This window comes from Zingiber officinale, chromosome 9B, assembly GCF_018446385.1.
Source record: "Zingiber officinale cultivar Zhangliang chromosome 9B, Zo_v1.1, whole genome shotgun sequence".
Classification (NCBI taxonomy): Eukaryota; Viridiplantae; Streptophyta; class Magnoliopsida; order Zingiberales; family Zingiberaceae; genus Zingiber; species Zingiber officinale.
The window spans coordinates 1,090,238-1,105,591 of NC_056003.1; positions in this window are offsets into that span (position 1 = coordinate 1,090,238).

Below are 15,354 nucleotides of genomic sequence, written 5' to 3' on the forward strand. Positions count from 1 at the left end.
TTGCAGAAGAGTATGCTGGTGGATGAGAAAGAGGCACACGACCTTTCCCAGGGATGAGAAGCCGAAGCAGAAGATTGCTTACGAAGACCGGAAGATGGATTCGGGTAAACCCTATTCCGGATGGCCGAAATCACCTAAGAGAACGGAACCGGAGCAGAAGATCTGGACCCAAGCGAACAGAACCGGAGCGGAAGACCCGAACCAAAAAGTCAACTAGAAGTTGATTTTTGGGTTTGAGTGCTTGGAACCCCTCCGGGCGCTCAGACCTGAAATTTCATCCAAACACGACGTGCGTGTTCTGTTGCGAAGGGGATAAAATTTTATCCCCCTCCAAGCGTCTGGAACCCTTCCAGGTACCCCAACCAGATGTCACGCCCCAGAGGAGTCCCTGTCCGAGAAAATTTCGGCAGCATCTCCCCTGTACGGTGGACAATCTGAAACTTTTCTACATCTCACAAATACCTCAGCCACAGGCGACTGGAATAATAACAACAAAATAAAACATCACCACGCAGTTATATATGATCAAACAAAGTAATAATACTCTGACTCGAAAACCACCCTACTCAACTACACTCGTAAAGCTCAAAACCGACGAACTCACCTCTTCTGCCGTCCAGGCAGGCATGTAATAGAATAAAAACCAAATCCGAATCCATCGATATAATAAAATCTATACTATGTCCATAAGTAAATAAATCCAGAACATAACAAGTTCAAACAGTCTAGAACAGAAAAGGGAACCAAACGAAAACCAATCACATCCTCGAGGTCTGCAGGGACTAGCAACTGGAACTCTCTCCTGACAGCATCAACCTGAAAATATCAACAATGGAGGCAGGGTGAGTCCAACACTCAGCAGGTACAATTGATATGCAAAGTAAAGAAATAACACCTAGCACTAATCATGCGTACAGTCTCCTGATAAAAGAAAGATAAAAATATGCATCTGAAGTAAACAGGAGAGAAACTGTACTAACCAGGACCTGAGTATAAGGACAAACAGTCCGAGTGGTATAGGAATCCTGTATGCATGTCAAACATAGGTATCCAAACAATATGCAGCATATAAATGCAGCAAGCACAAACACAAGCAATAAATGCATCATGCATATGATGCCAATGATGCGTCCTGGTCACCCCTGACGCCAGTCGATCATCTCATACAAAAGTGAGGCCGAGTGGGTAGGGCTGTGACAACCGTGCACTCTGTCGTCACTACTCCTGATGAGTGACCGAGTGGACGGGATGCTGTCGGAGTACACCTATCCTCCTACCCCAAATCATAAATGGGGGAGCGCAATGCTCTCATCTCCCGGTACTCAAAGACGGGGAGGAATCCCTGCCGGATAACACGTTGTGTCACACTACCCATGAGCGGACCAACGGTGCCTAACAGAGTCCCTGCTGCAACACACTCAGCCTGTATCGACCACTAACCCATGAGTGGTGGTGTGTGCAGATCCATGTAACTGGCGATGTGCTCAACAATAATGGAGCGGACTATCGCACAACATGCAATCATGCAAATGGTGCATGGCACTAACCACAAGAATATCCTGACCTAATCCACATATATATAAAAATGCCTCATAGGTCAACGAATCCAAAACAATCCAAAGGTATACAGAAGGTCTAAAACCTAGGTCCTGAACATGGTCAAGCATGGCATATCACTACCCCTATATGCATGTATAGAGAGGTAAAGTATACATGGGATGCAAAACAAATCAATCAATCAACCATGTACCAAGATTTGGGTAGTGATTAACCGGAATAGATAAGAAACATAATTAATGAAACATGTTAATTCCATTACTAAGCATATCAAAGACAATAAGTCAAAAGTACCCGCCTCCGATAAAATAGAAAGGTCCAGTCCGACTCCGAGATACTCGTCTCGCGTCACAGTCCTGTGTCAAACAATAAATCTTTTTATTTAGCTACACTTCTCATAAATAGCTAAATACAATCTCTAATCCTAAAATTAGAGTAAAACCCTAATCAAATATAACTCAAGTTAACTAGAGTTAGTTTCCTTAACCTTAACCATTCTACTATTCGGGTTCAATTGAAACCTACACACGATTCCAAATTAACATATAATGCCAACACAACTAGCAAACATCTACAACAAAGTCCAAAACCCTAAATCTTACCTCAAACTCACAGCCAGATAGTTCCTACCGGAGAAGGGTTGTTTTGCTGCTATAAACAAAAACAAGCAAACCTCACAATTGTTACGCAAAGCTTACAACCTTATAAAAACTTCCACTGACAGCTACCTAGAATCACCAAATCCTTACCTTGTTGCTGCTGGATCAAGACTTGTGGCCGAATTGGGCTGTCCGCCACTAGAAGGTGACTGCCTGTTGCTTCCTCTGCCGAGACTTCACTGTAGGAGATGGCTGAAGGAAGACACAACAGTGGAATTAGGGCACGAACGAACACACCAAGGCTAGGGTTGCTGCTCCCAACTAAAAACCTTCTCAAACCTCTGAATTCCAACGATCTAGGGCACAACACAGTGGAGGAGGCCAATGCTAGGGCTCGGCACAGTGGAAGAAGTCGGCGGAGGAGGGCTCGCTAGGGCAAGCGAGGAAGAGGTGATCGGCTTCGGGCAGAGAAGGCGTTGGGAAGAAGTCGACGCTATGGCTCGGTTGCCGGCACAGAGGATCAGCCGAGGAGAGTGGCTGGCGATCGGGAAACTAGGGCTCGGCTTTTCCCTTGGTTGAAGTTGTGTACCGGGAAGGAGAGAAACGAGGGGGTCGCAAGCCCGAGAGGAGAAATCGGTCGGAGAACTAGGACTGAGGAGAATAGCTCGGCTTCACCGAGAAGAGGAGAAGATAAAGGGAGGAACCGCCGTGGCCGGCGGTTAGGGCACCGAAGGAGAAGGCGCGCGGCGGCGTCGGGGAGAAGAAGGAAAGGGGTGCGGGACGGCTCGGGTTTGGCGACAAAAGCAGAGGAAAAGAAATAAAGAAATAAAAAGAAAAGGATATATATATATAATCTTTTCCTCGCTTAAATCGGGTAGCCTAAACAGGCTTTTCCGGATCCCGTTCTTGTCCCCATTAACTCGTCCATACGAGCTCCGAAACATTTCCGAAAAATTTCCAAAAATTCTGAAAAATTCCTTTATTAATATTTGCCTATTTTCGGTATTTTACATTCTCCCCCACTAATAAAAATTTGGTCCCCAAATTTCGTTATCTACCATCAGCAAGTACTAACAACAGCTATAGAGTATAAATGCTGAACGGTAAATAAATCACATACCTCCAGTGAAAAGATGGGGATATCGAGCTCGGATAGTGTCCTCGAGCTCCCAAGTAGCCTCCTCGTCCGAGTGATGCTGCCATCCGACTTTAACCAGCCGGATAGTCTTGTTCCGCAACTGACGCTCTTTCCGGTCGAGAATCCGTACCGGAACCTCCTCATATGTAATGTCAGGTTGAACTGGAACTGGAATATCTGCCAGCACATGCGTCGGATCGGGTACATATCTCCTCAGCATGGATACATGAAATACATCGTGCACGCCTGACAAGGACGGTGGTAGTGCCAGTCTGTAAGCTACCGCTCCGATCTTCTCCAAGATCTCGAAAGGGCCAATGTACCGCGGAGCTAGCTTACCTCTGAGGCCAAATCTCTTCACCCCTTTCGTGGGTGAAATTCGCAGAAATACATGGTCGCCAACAGAGAACTCTAGTGGTCTGCGTCTCCGATCAGCATAACTCTTCTGGCGGTCCTGCGCCTCTGACATCCTCCATCTAATAGTACGGACCAACTCTGCATCCTGCTGAACTCTATGAGGTCCCAACAACTGGGCCTCTCCAACCTCATCCCAGAGGACGGGTGTCCAACAAGGTCTACCATACAACGCCTCAAACGGTGCCATCTGGATAGCCGAATGGAAGCTGTTGTTGTAAGCAAACTCTACTAACGGCAGATGGTCCTCCCAACTGGCTCCAAAATCCATAACACATGACCTCAGCAGGTCCTCTAAAGTCTGAATAGTCCGCTCTGACTGTCCATCTGTCTGTAGATGGAAGGCTGTACTGAAACGGAGCTGTGTACCCAAGGCCTGCTGCAGACTCTGCCAGAAACGAGACGTGAACCGTGAATCTCTATCCGAAATGATACTCAGCGGAACACCATGTAGTCTGATAATCTCTCGGCAATACAGATCTGCCAATCGATCCAGGGAATCAGTCCTCCGAATCGCTAAGAAGTGCGCGGATTTGGTTAATCGATCAACGATTACCCAAATTGCGTCATGGCCTCGTCGTGTCCTCGGCAACCCTACCACAAAGTCCATGGTAATGTGATCCCACTTCCACTCAGGAATAGGAATCCGCTGAAGTAACCCTGCAGGTCTCTGGTGTTCAGCCTTCACCTGCTGACAGACAAGACATCTAGCTACGAAATCCGCGATATCTTTCTTCATGCCGTTCCACCAATAGGAACGCCTCAAGTCTCGATACATACGGGTCCCGCCTGGATGGATCGCAAATCGAGAACGGTGTGCCTCCTGTAGTAGCTCCTGTAAGATTGGGTGAGACTGAGGTAGCATAATCTGTCTCGGAAGTATATAATACCCTCCTCGTCGCGTGTAAACTCGGTCTGCTGCCTAGAAGCTATTTGACTGCCAATAAACTGCAAATGCTGATCACTGGCCTGGGCCTCTCGGATCTTCGTCCTGATCGACGACTGAGCAACAAAGGTAACCAGAATACCCTGCTCTGTCGGTCCCTGCTCCTCAAGATCTAACTCTGAGAAACCCTGAATCAAATCCGTGACTGAAGTCCGGTGGCAAGCCAAAGTCCCTCTGGACTTCCTGCTGAGTGCATCTGCTACTACAGTAGCTTTCCCCGGGTGGTAGCTAATGGTACAATCATAGTCCTTCAGGAACTCCATCCATCTCCTCTGTCGGAGATTAAGCTCCTTCTGAGTGAAAATGTATTTGAGACTCTTATGATCAGTGAGAATCTCAAATGTGATACCGTATAAATGATGTCGCCATAACTTCAGAGGAAAGATGATGGCAGCTAACTCCAGGTCATGAACTGGGTAGTTCTTCTCATGCTCCTTCAGCTGACGAGAAGCATAAGAGACTACTCTGCCGTGCTGCATCAGAACAGCGCCCAAACCCTGAAGAGATGCGTCGGTGTAAAGTACAAATTCATCCTCTCCAGAAGGTAAAACCAAAACTGGAGCCGACACTAATCTCCGCTTCAGCTCCTAAAAGCTTGTCTCGCAATCCTCGGACCATGTAAACTTCACGCCTTTCCTGGTAAGACGTGTCAGCGGCATAGCAATACGCGAGAATCCCTCGACAAAACGTCGGTAATATCCGCCAATCCTTAAAATCGCTGGATCTCCCAGGCGACTTTACCGCCCCAACCGGTGATGACCTCGATCTTCTGAGGATCAACTGAAATATCTCTGCTAGAAACCACGTGTCCCAGAAAACCGAATGAGGATAACCAGAATGCACACTTGCTGAACTTCGCGTACAACTGATGTCGTCTAAGAATCTCCAAGACTATACGAAGATGCTGTGCATGCTCCTCCTCGGAATGCGAGTAGACCAATATGTCATCAATGAAAACGATAACAAACTGATCTAGATACTCCAGAAAGATGCGGTTCATCAAATCCATAAACACCGCTGGAGCATTGGTAAGCCCAAATGGCATTACCAAAAACTCATAATGACCGTATCTGGTACGGAAAGCTGTCTTCTGAATATCTGAGTCTCTGACTCTCAGCTGATGATATCCGGATCGCAGATCAATCTTAGAATACACTGATGTACCTCTGAGCCGATCAAACAAATCCTCGATCCGTGGTAATGGATATTTATTTCTGATGGTCACTGTATTCAGCTGCCTGTAGTCAATACACAACCTCATAGTACCATCTTTTTTCTTGACAAACAGAACTGGAGAACCCCATGGTGAAACACTAGGGCGAATAAATCGCCTGTCTAAAAGCTCCTGGAGTTGAACCTTCAGCTCGTTCAACTCTTTTGGTGCCATACGATACGGAGCTTTCGATGTCGGTGCGGTTCCCGGAATCAGCTCAATAGCGAACTCCACTGGCCTTCTGGGAGGCAAACCAGGTAGCTCCTCTGGAAATACATCTGGGTACTCCCGGACTACAGAAATGTCGGAGAGCTGCGAACTGCTGCTGTCTTCAGTACTAATCAGAGATAATAGAAAACCATGACAGCCGTGAGACAGCAGCTTCTACGCCTGAATCGTCGAAATAATCGAGATGCCGTCATCTCTGATGCCAGTGAAACTCCACAAGGGTTGGTTCGGAGGCCGGAAGGTGACCACCCTCGTCTGGCAATCAACGGTAGCATGATATACTGACAGCCAATCCATGCCAAGTATGATATCAAACTCGACCATCTCCAATACTAGAAGATCTACCGTAAGTATCATGTTGCCAAAGTCTAACAGGCAACCTCTGACCTCTTGGGTGACGTCTAAAGTATCACCGGACGGTAGGGAGACAGTCAATCGCTGCAATCTAATAGTAGGTAATCTACCAATCTCCCGCATAAAGGTACGGGATATAAAAGAGTGCGAACTACCAGTATCAATCAAAATATCAGCGAAAAATGCATAAATAGAAATCGTACCGCAGAAAACGGATCCGTCGGCCCGCTGAGCATCCTCCCTGGTAATCGCATGAACTCGTCCTGTCTCTGGCGGAGGAGGAGGAGGTAACGCTGCCAGCGGCTGCTGCGGCTGGGCAGAAGCCTGCCACTGAGGTGCTGCAGGACTATGTGCCAGATAAGACTAAGAGGATGGTGACTGATACTGTGCAGCTGGCTGGGACTGAGTCCGATACTGCCCCTGAGTCGGATAATAAGGTCCTGGAACAGAACTCTGGGGTGCAATGGAAGCACTGGAGTACTCCTGTCCAAGCATGCCAAATGCTGCTGCTGCAGGTGAAACTGTCCCCTGCTGACGATGTGAAGACTGGGCTTTCTGCCCTCCTCGATATGCCCCTATCTGACTAGACTGTCCCCTCTGACCTGACCCTCCTAAAGCTGTGTGTTGAGCCTTCAGCTGACAATCTCGACTCTGGTGCCCAGACAGTTTGCAATAAAAGAAAACTGGCTGTCCCAGAGAGCAAGCTGAGGTGAGGTGATCTTTGGATCCACATCTGAAATAATGAGTATCACCGGAAGGTGGTTGCCGGTTCTGCTGAGAAAACCGGGAACATCCTGAAGAAGACCGCCCTGACTTCTGAGGCCTACGAGACGCCCCAGAAGTACTCTGACCTGACCGTCTGCGACTACTCTGAGGCTGTCCTGTCGCCTGTGTCTGCTGGACCTGCCCTGATGTCTGACCCGTATGCTTTCTTTTCCTGTCCGGATATGCGGTCTGCCGAGCTAACTCTATCATCAAAACTCGATTCAATGCATCAGAGTAAGATGTAATCCCTAATCCGGCAAGCTGTACATGCAGATAACCATCCAATCCTCAGATAAACCGTGATCATGCGAGTTCGCCTCCACAACTAACTCGACAAAATCGAGCCAACCGAGGAATTCAAGATATACTCGGTCATCGAGCGATTATTCGCCTCAAACTCATAAAACTCGTCACGAGCCATCCGATAAGACAAGGAAAGAAGCGGCCTCAAAAGCCTCTCAACTCGGTCCATGTGACGCTGCGCCACCAATACTAGAACGAGTAACCCACTGCATTAGCTTCATCCCAGTAAATGATAGGCGACCGCTTTCTCCCACCCTGAGCAAGCCATATAGAAAAAGTCGCTCCATAGTCTCTATCCATGACAGAGCCATACTGGATCGAGATCTCCGCGGAAAAGAGTGAAACGAGTCTTCATCGACTCGGCGATCGGAATCCTAGCTCGGCAATGACGATATCGAGTCAGGGGACTACCGCAGAGTCAAGGAAACACTGAGTCTTACTGTGGTACCGGAGTAAACCGGAGGAGGAACTCCGGTCAGTATATACTGGGAGCATAAGCCGTTGGTACCGCCTGGGAACAAAAGTGGTGGCACTGGAGGTACGGTAGGAAAAATACCTGGGATGTGGAGCAAGGCACCTTGGGGCACAGTGCATCGGTATCGGTCCGGTGGCGGTGGTCAATACGCCATAGGGCTACCGGAGCGATGTCTGCGTCGCCAATGGTACCGATGGTACTGGAACTCAGGGATAGGTACGCCAAGACAACCGAGGTAGGTACTCTATAGAGCCGCCGGGGTCGAGAGCCCAACGTGCCCAACATGCCTGAGTCCTCACGGTGACTCACTAATAGTGGGCATCTCTGGCATATCCAGAGATCCCGTGGTCCTCCCACGTGGTCGTCCAGCACCACGTCTCGCAGCAATACGAGTAGATCGTCTCATATCTGTTAAATTAAATTACAGATATTACTACAAGTATAAAAATCATAAAAATAAACATCATACCTATTTGCTGTCTGGAGATGTTCCGTCGTTGTCTAATCCCCAACTTTTGACCTCAAAATTCCGAACGAGAATATCGTCGGAAATCCAAATATATCTGAAACGGAAATCCGAAACATAACCATATCGAAAATCCGAAAATGCCCAGTTTGACTCGCAAACCTGGCTAACCAAATACCCAGAATACCAACAACAGGTATCCGATAAATCTCCAGAACACCAAAAGCAGGTATCATAACCCGCTCTGATACCAATAAATTGGTATCAGATAAATCTCGAAAATCCATAATACAAAAATCCAACAAGTATCGCCAAACTTGGCGCTCTAATACCCAGTAAATAAATTGGTATCAGGTTATCCCAAACATCCAAAATACGAAAACAAAAGATCGTATAACTATGCTCTGATACCACTAAATTGTCACGCCCCAGAGGAGTCCCTGTCCGAGAAAATTTCGGGGTGGACAATCTGAAACTTTTCTACATCTCACAAATACCTCAGCCACAGGCGGCTGGAATAATAACAACAAAATAAAACATCACCACGCAGTTATATATGATCAAACAAAGTAGTAATACTCTGACTCGAAAACCACCCTACTCAACTACACTCGTAAAGCTCAAAACCGACGAACTCACCTCTTCTGCCGTCCAGGCAGGCATGTAATAGAATAAAAACCAAATCCGAATCCATCGATATAATAAAATCTATACTATGTCCATAAGTAAATAAATCCAGAACATAACAAGTTCAAACAGTCTAGAACAGAAAAGGGAACCAAACGAAAACCAATCACATCCTCGAGGTCTGCAGAGACCAGCAACTGGAACTCTCTCCTGACAGCATCAACCTGAAAATATCAACAATGGAGGCGGGGTGAGTCCAACACTCAGCAGGTACAATTGATATGCAAAGTAAAGAAATAACACCTAGCACTAATCATGCATACTTCTGATAAAAGAAAGATAAAATATGCATCCAAGTAAACAGAGAGAAACTGTACTAACCAGACTGAGTATAAGGACAAACACCGAGTGGTATAGGAATCCTGGATGCATGTCAAACATAGGTATCCAAACAATATGCAGCATATAAATGCAGCAAACACAGCAATAAATGCATCATGCATATGATGCCGTGATGCGTCCCGTCACCCCCGACGATCATCTCATACAAAAGTGAGGCCGAGGGGTAGGTTGTGACAACCGTGCACTCTGCCGTCACTACTCCCGATGAGTGACCGAGTGGACGGATGTCGGAGTACACCTATCCTCCTACCCCAAATCATAAATGGGGGAGCGCAATGCTCTCATCTCCCGGTACTCAAAGACGGGGAGGAATCCCTGCCGGATAACACGTTGTGTCACACTACCCATGAGCGGACCAACGGTGCCTAACAGAGTCCCTGCTGCAACACACTCAGCCTGTATCGACCACTAACCCATGAGTGGTGGTGTGTGCAGATCCATGTAACTGGCGATGTGCTCAACAATAATGGAGCGGACTATCGCACAGCATGCAATCATGCAAATGGTGCATGACACTAACCACAAGAATATCCTAGGTCAACGAATCCAAAACAATCCAAAGGTATACAGAAGGTCTAAAACCTAGGTCCTGAACATGGTCAAGCATGTCATATCACTACCCCTATATGCATGTATAGAGAGGTAAAGTATACATGGGATGCAAAACAAATCAATCAATCAACCATGTACCAAGATTTGGGTAGTGATTAACCGGAATAGATAAGAAACATAATTAATGAAACATGTTAATTCCATTACTAAGCATATCAAAGACAATAAGTCAAAAGTACCCGCCTCCGATAAAATAGAAAGGTCCAGTCCGACTCTGAGATACTCGTCTCGCGTCACAGTCCTGTGTCAAACAATAAATCTTTTTATTTAGCTACACTTCTCATAAATAGCTAAATACAATCTCTAATCCTAAAATTAGAGTAAAACCCTAATCAAATATAACTCAAGTTAACTAGAGTTAGTTTCCTTAACCTTAACCATTCTACTATTCGGGTTCAATTGAAACCTACACACGATTCCAAATTAACATATAATGCCAACATAACTAGCAAACATCTACAACAAAGTCCAAAACCCTAAATCTTACCTCAAACTCACAGCCAGATAGTTCCTACCGGAGAAGGGTTGTTTTGCTGCTGTAAACAAAAACAAGCAAACCTCACAATTGTTACGCAAAGCTTACAACCTTATAAAAACTTCCACTGACAGCTACCTAGAATCACCAAATCCTTACCTTGTTGCTGCTGGATCAAGACTTGTGGCCGAATTGGGCTGTCCGCCACTAGAAGGTGACTGCCTGTTGCTTCCTCTGCCGAGACTTCACTGTAGGAGATGGCTGAAGGAAGACACAACAGTGGAATTAGGGCACGGACGAACACACCAAGGCTAGGGTTGCTGCTCCCAACTAAAAACCTTCTCAAACCTCTGAATTCCAGCGATCTAGGGCACAACACAGTGGAGGAGGCCAATGCTAGGGCTCGGCACAGTGGAAGAAGTCGACAGAGGAGGGCTCGCTAGGGCAAGCGAGGAAGAGGTGATCGGCTTCGGGCAGAGAAGGCGTTGGGAAGAAGTCGACGCTATGGCTCGGTTGCCGGCACAGAGGATCGGCCGAGGAGAGTGGCTGGCGATCGGGAAACTAGGGCTCGGCTTTTCCCTTGGTTGAAGTTGTGTACCGGGAAGGAGAGAAACGAGGGGGTCGCAAGCCCGAGAGGAGAAATCGGTCGGAGAACTAGGACTGAGGAGAATAGCTCGGCTTCACCGAGAAGAGGAGAAGATAAAGGGAGGAACCGTCGTGGCCGGCGGTTAGGGCACCGAAGGAGAAGGCGCGCGGCGGCGTCGGGGAGAAGAAGGAAAGGGGTGCGGGACGGCTCGGGTTCGGTGACAAAAGCAGAGGAAAAGAAATAAAGAAATAAAAAGAAAAGGATATATATATATATAATCTTTTCCTCGCTTAAATCGGGTAGCCTAAACAGGCTTTTCCGGATCCCGTTCTTGTCCCCATTAACTCGTCCATACGAGCTCCGAAACATTTCCGAAAAATTTCCAAAAATTCCGGAAAATTCCTTTATTAATATTTGCCTATTTTCGGTATTTTACACCAGAGCTATAAATACAACCTTAATCCCAGTAGCTCATAACAACACTTGTAATCAATTCTAATTCAGTTTAGCTTTGTAGTTGTAAGATTTGACTGTTGTAAGAGACTTCTCCGCCTAGAAGAGATTTTAGTAAGCTTTTAACTTCCTTGGATTAACAATCACCTGATTGCAAACCAAGTAACTTTTGGTGCCTCTGTCTTTTCTTTAATTTTCTTATTATTTCTTTTTCGTACAAGTGATTGTGTTAATCAAACTGCAAGTTTTGAGAAAGGTTCGTTTTAACTTTTGCAAGGCTATTCACCCCCTCTAGCCGACCGCCAGGGGATTAACAATTAGTATCAGAGCAAGGTTCGCTTCAAGAGGACTAATCGTTGATCAAAGCACAAGAGATGGTCGGACTGAGCATCTACCCACCTAAGTTTGAGGGGAAATTCATGATTTGGAAAAGGAAAATGAAGGTATTCTTCAAAACAGACTTTGATTTTGTAGCTCCAAAGGACAAAGAGAATATCAATGGACAAAGAAGGAACAAGCAGACTTCGTAGCAAATGGATGAGCCAAATTCCATCTAGTGAGTGTGCTACCTCCGCAAGAAGTCAACAGAATCGGTGCCTACGAATCAACAAACGAGCTTTGGGAGAAGTTCCTTAAGCTACATGAAGGTACGCCCAAAGCCAAACTCGTGAAACGGGACCTGCTTCGCAATCAGATCAGTAACCTTTGATTAGAAGAAGGCGAAATCGTTGCACACCTTCACCCAAGAATCAAGGAGCTCATCACCGAACTCACAAATCTCAGAGAAAAGGTAACCAATCAAGATTCACTAAGGTATGTGTCTAACATCTTTCCTAGGAATTCTGAATGGATGTCCTTAGTAGATGCTTATTATATCTCTAAGGATCTAGAGGTAAGTACCTTAGAAGAATTATTTTCAACATTTGAAGTTAATGAAACAAGATGCGCAGGTCTGAAGGAGCCAAAACACAACATTGCCCTAAAAGTAAAAGTGGACGAACCTGACTCTGAATTTTTTCTTGATGATGATGAAACGACATTTATGGTAAGGAGATTTAAAAAGTTATTTAAAACTAATAAATTTAATCAAGTGCAGGATAAAAGAAGAAGAAGAAAGATAAGATGCTACCACTGTAATAAAGAAGGGCACGTGAAAGACAACTGCCCTAAATTGAAGAGCAAGGACAAAAGACCAATCCAGACAAAGCATCTAAATCTAAAGGCGACTTGGGAAAAAATGTTGTCCGAATCAGAGATCGAAGCCATCGCTGGACTTGAGCTAGTGGCAAATCTTCAAGAAGAAGAAGATGAAGTAAGTTTATCCTCAATGAGTATCAATGAAGGGGGAACATCATCAGAGGAAAACAACACTACAAGGGGAGCATCAGAAATCGACAAGGTAAGCCAGGTACGGTCTATATCTCCTGACTAATTATTTAAATTTATAAAAATACTATTGAAGAGTTCTTGTAAATTAGAGATAGAAAATAAAAAATTATTAAAAGAAAATGAAGAATTAAAATTAACCTTAGCAATATCTTGTCGACTAGAGGATTCGACAAGATAAAAATGAAAAATAAAAAATTGAAAGTAGAAATAGAAGATTTGAAAAATTATGCATGCTCATATATTCAACAAGTTAGAAAATATAATGGATTAAATTGGTAGTTTAGATACCATAAGGGCCAAATTAGAAAAATATCATAGAAGTATGTTCTTAGAAAGTTTTTGATTAATCCGATAGGAAGGAATCTGTTTTGTGTTCCAAAGTCATGTTTAAATTAAAATTATCTTTTTGTGCATGTTTTTTTTAATTTTTTTTTTAAAGTTGGACTTAGGGCTTTCAGAAAGAAAATTAAATATTTAATTTCTTTAAGAGGTTTTGTCTAGAAATGGTTGTTGTTTTAATAACCAAAAAGGCCTAGTGCCTCGCCATAGCTTGGAAGCCAATTACTAAAATGAATATTTAATTGACTAACTGTTAAAACATTTAACTATTATAAAATTATCTAATGCTTTCAAATAAATTTTTCTACATAATTTCTGTTAGAAATGAATTAAAATTAATTTTTTTAAAAAATAAAATTTCATTACTCATCTATAGGAAAATTTTTTCCTCGTTGTATTATTTTAAAACCTTTTTAACAAAACTCGTATTCTTCAAATTCAAAAATATCTTGCGATACTAATTTTTATAAAATTTATTTTTCTGTGGAACTTTATCATTTTTTCTACTAAAAGAATTTTTTCAATACTTTAAATTTTTATTTTTTCAAAAATAGTTTCTAAATTAAAAAATCCAGATTTTTAAAACTTAAAACTTCTTGATTTTATCCCTTAGACTTTGCATAAATTATCCCATTTTAATGTAATCAAGGGCGAGAATTAGAGATTAAATCTAGGAGGAGGATATCTTTCATTAACTTTTAAATATTTTGTACTTGCAAAATTCTTTACTTTACTGTTATTTATGTTTGGTTTGCCCTAACTTAACTTCGGTTACTCACATAAAAAAGGGAGAGATTGTAAGTACCCCATGGTAGTTTTGATGTAATCAACCAAGTAAAGTTAGGTCCTGTTGTACTTTTAATCCCTGTGTTTAAGTGTGCAGGAACTTAGAAGCATAGGAGGTCGACGCAGCTAGCGAGAAAGACGTGTAGGATGGAAAAGAATTTAGATATCTCCACAATGGTATGATATTATCCACTTTGGGCTTAAAGCTCATGGTTTTGCTCTTGGGCTTTATCCAAAAGGCCTCATGCCAATGGAGATATCTTTTTCTTATAAATCCATGATCTTTTCCATGTGTTTTCAATGTAGGACTATGTTTGCAACCTTGCAACTCCAACAATCCCCCCTCAAACAAAGCACCACAGGATCCTCCTCAAGCATCAGGTCACTCTTGACCTACATAAGGCTTCATGCTTCTTCCAGCGGTTAATCTGGTGAAGAGCGACCTCACTCTGATACCAATTGTAGGATCGAAAAGAATTTAAATATCTCCATAATGGTATCATATTATCCACTTTGAGCTTAAACTCTCATAGTTTTGCTCTTGGGCTCTACCCAAAAGGCCTCGTACCAATGAAGATATCTTTCTCTTATAAACTCATGATCTTTCCCATGCGTTTTCAATGTGGAACTCTATTTGCAATCTTGCAACCCCAACAGAATGACATGGGAGAGAGTTGATAAGCTCAGTGTGTTCGAGGGATGAGGTGCTGCGGAAGAGTACGCTGGCGGACGAGAAGGAGACACGCGACATTTCCAAGAGACGAGAAGCCAGAACAGAAGATTGCTCAAGAAGGCCGAGAGATGGGTTCGGGTGATCCCTATTCCGGATGGCCGAAATCACCCAGGTGAGTGAAACCAGAGCGAAAGACTCAGACCTAAGCAAGCGGAACCGGAGCGGAAGATCTGGATGAAAAAGTCAACTAAAAGTTGACTTTTGGGTCCGGGCGCCCAGACTTCGGGTGTTTGGAACCCCTTCGGGGGCTCGAACCTTAAATTTCATCCAAACGTGACGTGACACATTTTTTTGCGACGAGAATAAAATTTTATCTCCCTCCAGGCACCTGGAGCCCTTTCAGGCACCCCAACCAGAGGTATAAATACAACCTTGATCCTAGTAGCTCATAACAACGTTTATAATCAATTCTAATTCAGTTTAGCTTTATAGTTGTGTGATTTGACTGCTGTAAGAGACTTCTTTATCTAGAAGAGATTTTAATGAGCTTTTAA